The sequence below is a fragment of the Danio rerio genome, chromosome 22 (genome assembly GCF_049306965.1).
Source record: "Danio rerio strain Tuebingen ecotype United States chromosome 22, GRCz12tu, whole genome shotgun sequence".
Taxonomy (NCBI): domain Eukaryota; kingdom Metazoa; phylum Chordata; class Actinopteri; order Cypriniformes; family Danionidae; genus Danio; species Danio rerio.
Genome location: NC_133197.1, coordinates 34526306 through 34534102, shown reverse-complemented (window position 1 = coordinate 34534102; position 7797 = coordinate 34526306).

The window sequence follows — 7797 nt, the reverse complement described above, 5'->3', positions numbered from 1 at the left end:
TACTTCCTTACTTTCGTTTTCTGGAGACCCCCCATCCCCCCTTTCTCCTCCTTTCCTTCTTTACCACAGGGAGCTTTTGAGAATCACCTGATCTCGTACTCCCTTTGCATGCTCTATTGACCAGGCGGGAGCCCTGGGCTCAACTATCTCCGAGCTCAGGGTTCTCTCCCAGGACAGCATGGCAAACCTGCTAACATTTGTCAAACCATATCTAAGTGTGAACTCTTGAATTTCTATTTTGCGTATTGCATCACATTTTCTATTTTCTACGCTAAAATCACTGTTTTCTATTTTCTGCTGCATCACTCTGTTTTCTGCACCACATCACATTGTTTTCTATTTGCTATGACACATGGGAAGGCAAGGCAAGGCAAGTTTATTTATATAGCACATTTCATACACAGTGGCAATTCAAAGTGCTTTACATAAACAAGAATAAAAGAAACAAGTAAAAAAAAAAATAAATGATAAAACTGATTAAAAAACATAAAAACAGGTAAAATGTGATATAAAAGAATGAAGAAGAAGAGAAAAACATAATAGTGCAATCTGTCGGACGCAGCACAGTGCTCATTCAGTAAAGGCACAGCTAAACAGATGTGTTTTCAGTCTTGATTTGAATTTGCCTAATGTTGGAGCACATCTGATCATTTCTGGAAGCTGATTCCAGCAGCGAGGGGTGTAGTGGCTGAAAGCTGATTCACCCTGCTTTGACTAAACTCTTGGAACTTCTAGTTTATATGATCCTAATGATCTGAGTGATCTGTTGGGTTTGTATTCAGTGAGCATATCTGTAATGTATTGAGGTCCTAGGCCATTTAGTGATTTATAGACCAGTAATAATACTTTAAAATCTATTCTAAATGTAACTGGGAGCCAGTATAGAGACCTGAGGACAGGTGTGATGTGCTCTGATTTTCTGGTTCTGGTCAGGATTCTGGCTGCAGCGTTCTGGATAAGCTGCAACTGTCTGACTGTCTTTTTAGGAAGACCAGTGAGGAGGCCGTTACAGTAATCCACCCTGCTGCTGATAAAAGCATGAACAAGTTTCTCTAAATCTTCACTGGAAACAAATCATCACATTGTTTTTCGCATAAAAAAATCACATTGTCTTTCACATAAAAAAACACATGAGCATAACTGAGTAGGATAAAGTTTTTATCCGTGAAGAAAAGATGCGCATAAACTGTGATGGAAACACTTTTACGGAACAAAGTCCAGTGTGCGGATTAAAAAGGGTCATGTGATTGTGTTATAAGAGATCATGTGATGATAAAAATATGTGCGAATGTATAAACCACCACGCTGAGCACACTGTAAAACATCTCAAATGTTGTTTTGGTTACTCTAAAACGCCTTAACCGTTTCAGTATTAGTGTTATTATATTATTATTGACCTCAAGAATCAAGAACATCTGTGCTCCATGTCGCACACCTTCAAACGCCACCGTACGTTCAATGCGTGTCAGGATTGTCTTCTGAGGTGCAAATCATTTATTAAATAAAGAAAAGATTGACACAGCTTCTCCTACTGCAGCATATTGTGTTTTTACTGTTGATATATTTGGTGCCAGTTACTCAGGACGATTTTGTTCTCTTTGTATCGTTGGATGGAAATGCTGCTTTATTCACATATCTTTCATGCAATAGTCCAGTTTTGTGCATGAAGTTAATTCACATTTTTAAATGGAAACAAACCTATTGTTTTCCATGTTCAGCACCGCATCACATTGTTTTCTATTTGCTGTGACACATCGCATTGTTTTCTATTTTCGGCACAGCATCACATTGTTTTCTATTTGCCGTGACGCATCAAATTGTTTTCTATTTTCGGCACAGCATCACATTGTTTTCTATTTGCCGTGACGCATCAAATTGTTTTCTATTTTCGGCACAGCATTACATTGTTTTCTATTTGCCGTGACGCATCAAATTGTTTTCTATTTTCGGCACAGCATCACATTGTTTTCTATTTGCCGTGACGCATCAAAAAGTTTTCTATTTGCCGTATCGCATCACATTTTCTGTTTTCCACGCCACATCACATTGTTTTCAATTTTTCTTGTAGCATTACATTGATTTTTATTTGCCATGTCATATTACTATTTTTCATTTGCCACGCCACATCACATTGTTTTCTATTTTCTGCACTGCATCACACTGATTTTTATTTGCCGTGACATATTATAATTTTTAACGTTAACATTATTTTTGATTTGCTGGGTCAAATAACCTTGTTTTGTATTTTACGTGCCACATCACATTGTTTTCTATTTGTCGAGGCACATCACATTGTTTTCTATTTGCTGTGCTGCGTCACATTATTTTCTATTTGCATGGTACATCACGTTGTTGTGTATTTTCTACGCCACATCACAATGTTTTTTATTTTCCACAGAGCATCACATTGATTTGTATTGGCCATGGTGTACCGACTGGGGTGGAGTGACACCAACAACAGAAGGTAAGATCCAATATGCAGGTTTATTCAGCGTCAGGCAAGCAGTGGTCAAATCAGGTTCAAACAGGTATATTAAGGCAGTCCAGAATCATTAACGGTAAACAGGCAAAAGGTCGAAAGGCAGGCAGCTAAACAGGATAACTAGGATACAAGGCTAGGTTCAAACACGGAGAACCAAGACAGGAAAACGCGTTGTAATGTCACTGGAGTAGTAAACAAGACTCGGCAAACTGGAAGGGTGAAAGAGTGGCTTATAAATGGTTTGTATCAGTCTCTGACAAGGTTTAGCTGGTGAGTGCAATCAAGCAGATGAATGAGCATGGATGTCTGGGAGCAGTGCATGTATGAAAATGTAGTCCTGGGAAATGCGGAAATGTAGTTCTGAGAGTTCGTGTGAAAACCAGCAATCTCTTGAGATCGATCGCTGGTTATGTGACACATGGCATATCACTGTTTTATGTTTGCCACACCACATCACATTGTTTTCTACTTGCCGTGACGCATCACATTTTCTATTTTCCACGCCAAATCACATTGCTTTCTATTTTCTACGCCAAATCACATTGTTTTCAATTTGCCGTGCTGCATCACATTATTTTACTATTTGCCGTGACGCATCACATTTTCTATTTTCCACGCCAAATCACATTCCTGTCTATTTTCCTTGCCGAATCACATTGTTTTTTTATTTGCCGTGCTGCATCACATTTTCTTCTATTTTCCGCATAGCATCACATTGACTGTTATTTTGATTTATTTACATTTTATTTAGGCGACGCAGTGGCGCAGTAGGTGGTGCTGTCGCCTCACAGCAAGAAGGTCACTGGTTAGAGCCTTGGCTGGGTCAGTTGGCGTTTGCATGTTCTTTCTTTGTTTGTGTGGGTTTCCTCCGGGTGCTCCGGTTTCACCCACAAAGACATGCGGGACAGGTGATTTGGGTAGGCTAAATTGTCCATAGTGTTAGAGTGTGTGTGTGGATGTTTGCCAGAGATGGGTTGCGGCTGGAAAGGCATCCGCTGCATAAAAAAAAACATGTGGATAAGTGGCGGTTATTCCACTGTGGCGGCACCAGAATAATAAAGGGACTAAGCCAAAAAGAAAATGAATGAATGAATGACATTTATTTATTTATATTTTATTCTTTATTTATGTACACATTATTTTCTATTTGCTGTGTCATATCACCTTGTTTTCTATTTTTCGAGCCACATCACATTGTTTTCTATGTTCTGTGCCACATCTCGTTTTCTATTTGTTGTGGCTCATTGTTTTCTATTTTCCATGCCGCATAACGTTTTCTATTTTCTGCACTGCAGCGCGTTGTTTTCTATGTATTGCGGCACATCACATTGTTCGATGCATTTGTCGCAGATAGACACCAAATGGCACCACCGGTGTGTGTGTGTAAACTCATTAAAAAGATGTGGCACATCGAGACATGAAGTTGAATGAGAAATGAATCTTGGGTATGTTTAGCTACTTTTTTGTCATACTCTGGCTAGTATTTATATCAGACACCTTTACTCTATTGAAACATTTTTTGGCAATTTAATGGTACTTTTACTTGAGTATTATTTTTTTAATACACTTCCCACCTTCTGCACAGCTCTCTCTCTCCATCTGTGCTGCCGGAGTCTGACATGCGGCAAAACATGCCATCGGAGAGACAGTTTGATTTAGCCTTTAACGTGCTGTGCTTTTGTAGACGTTTAACGCCGTGAGCCCACTTTCTATTTATTCATGTTCTGCCGGAAATCAAATTGACATGTGCCTCACAGAGTCAACACTGAGATACCAAACGCTTTCTGCTTTCAGCCGCCAGAGACCGGCTGGAGAGGAAGAGTTCAACCAGAAATACCAAAAATATTGGTATTATTTACTCACACGGTGTTGCTTACAAAGCTTGAATGCAACTGCATGGAAATTATTATTATTATTATTATTATTCATTTATTTTCCTTCAGCTTAGTCCCTTTATTCATTAGGGGTCGCCACAGCAGTATGAACCGCCAACTTATCCAGCATATGTTTTACACAGTGAATGTACTTCCAGTCGCAACCCAGTACTGGGAAACACACATACACACTTGCATTCATACACTATGGCCAATTTAGCTTATTCAATTCCCCTATAGCGCATGTGTTTGGACTGAGGGGGAAACCAGAGCAGCCGGAGGGAACCCACGCCAACACGGGGAGAACATGCAAACTCCACACAGAAACGGCAACTGAATCAGCCAGGACTCAAATCAGCAACCTTCTTGCTGTGAGGTGATAGTGCTAACCACTAAGCCACCATGTCACCCGTTATTATTATTTATTTTTATTATTTTATTTAATATAATACATGTATATAAATGCACGAATGCAGATAATCATACTGTGATACATTTTTAAAGAGATAAAAGAATTCAATTAGGTTAGTATAAAATATATATATATATATATATATATATATATATATATATATATATATATATATATATATATATATATATATATATATGCAGAAGAAGCAATTATTGTTATTTTATATTAATTAAATATTAATTTAAGTTTTATATTTTTACAATTAATAGAATACAAAATATTATAACATTATTTCAGTTAAATTGGGCATTATGTTAATATTTTTTAAACAAATGCATGAATTAATGTAAGTAATTCTAACAATAAAAATAATACAGCCAGGACTAATAAAAAAGCAGCCAGTATTCCCCCACCACTCCCTCCATATAAATAGTGAATGTGAAGTGAAATATATTATGCTTATATATATATATATATATATATATATATATATATATATATATATATATATATATATATATATATTTATATTTATATATATATATATATATATATATATATATATATATATATATATATATATATATATATATATATATATATATATTTATATATATAATCATACCTGTCAACATTGGGCAAGAAAATAAGGGATATGCCCACTGTAAGAATCCTGGAAAAAACGGGAGGGTTGACAGGTATGATATATATATACTGTAAAAATGCAGGGTTCCACACAATTTATTCATGTTGTCCCCACACAAACTGATTGTTAACTCAACACTTTTAACATATTTATGTGGATTGTACATAAAAAAATTAAGTTGGCAAAATAAAATCTCAAGAATTGTGTTGTTTCAGTTCGTTTTAATTAAGTAGTTTAAACAAGAAAAAAATTATATATATATATATATATATATATATATATATATATATATATATATATATATATATATATATATATATATATATATTTATATATATATACATATATATAAATATATATATATATATATATATATATATATATATATATATATATAYACACACAAATATATATATATATATATATATATATATATATATATATATATATATATATATATATATATATATATATATATATATATGTATATGTATATAATCTTTAAACTTGTATATAATTATAGTGAATTATATTATTAATATTTGTAATATGTTTAAGTATATGTATAATTGTATATAATATATTAAACATTAAAATCATGCAACATTTCAAATAAATGCACAAACAAACAAAAAAACAAACAAACAAACAGTTTGGAATGGCGTGCATTTTTTGCTTGAACCACAGCGTTAACTAATCAATTACACAGAATCTCAAACGGAATATTGATCTTATATCACAACCAATTCCAGTTCCTCTCATTTGACAAATGACTCTGGATAGGAGAGTGAGATGGGTCTGCAGCCAAAAACACAGGAGATAAAAACAAGCAGGCAAGAGAGAGGAGATCACAGCTCTGGATGACCACAGCAGCACACATCAGATGCACACACATCCATCCCGACATCCAGCTGTCCATACCTTTATCTGTCCATTTATCTGATATGTACATCCATTCATTAATCATCAATCCGTCTATCTGTCCATCAATCCATCCATCTATCCATTGCTCTGTCTATCCATCCATCCATACATCCAGCCATCCCTCTGTCCATCTGTCTATACATCCATCCCTCTATACACTCATCTATCTATCTATCTATCTATCTATCTATCTATCTATCTATCTATCTATCTATCTATCTATCTATCTATCTATCTATCTATCTATCTATCTATCTATCTATCTATCTATGTTCATTCATCTGTCCATTTATCTTTTTATGCATCCACCAATCCACAATCTGTCCATCCATTTATCTGTTCTTCTATCCCTCTATTCATTGTTATCTCTATATGTCTATCTATTCATTCACCCACACATTGTTTCATTCATCTCTCCATTTATTCATCTATCAATCCATCCTCCCACCCATTGGTTCATCCATCTGTCCATTTATCTATGTTTACCATTCCTCCATCCATTGATCCTTCTATCTGTCTAATCATCCATTCACCTATCCACTTGTCTATCCATCCATCCATCAATTTATTTGTATGTCTGTCATCCATCCATCCATCCCTTCATCCATCTATCCCTTTATCTGTCCATACACTGATCCCTCTATCTGCCTGTCCATTCACCCATCCACTTATCTATTAATCTGTCCATTTATCCATTTATCTATGCGTCTATCCATCCTTCCTCATATTCATTCATGCATTATTTTGTATGTCTGTCATCCACCCATTCATCCATCCATCTCTCCATCCATTTATCCCTCTGTCTGTTTATTCACACATTCACTTGTCCATTCATCTGTCCATGTATGCATCATCTGTCCATCCTGACATCCTTCTATGCATTACCTTTTTCTATTTGTTTTCCATTCATTCATTCATGCATCAATCCCTTCATCCATTTATATATCTGACCATCCATCCATCTATACGTCCATCCATTAATCCCTCTATCTGTCTATTCATCCATTCACTGCAGCCACCTGCCCATTTATCCATTCAACTGTCAATGGAATTTATCCATCCAAATCTGTTCATTCATCCATACACACATCTAACCATAATCTGTCATTCATCCATCCATCCATCCATCCATCTATCCAGCTATGTCCTCTATTTATTTATCTTTATCTATCCAAAACATCACTCCAAATATCCACACATCCCTCATCTCTATCCCTGTCTGTCAGCCGATCCATCCATTCATTCATTCGTCTACTGCAGGGGTGTCAAACTCAATTCCTGGAGGGCCGAAGCATTGCACAGTTTAGTTCCAACCCTGCTCCAACACACTTACCTGTAGTTTTCAAACAACCCTAAAGGACTCAATTAGTTTGATCAGGTGTGTTTAATTAGGGTTGGAACTAAACTGTGCAGAGCTGCGGCCCTTTTGGAACTGAGTTTGACACCTGTGGTCTAC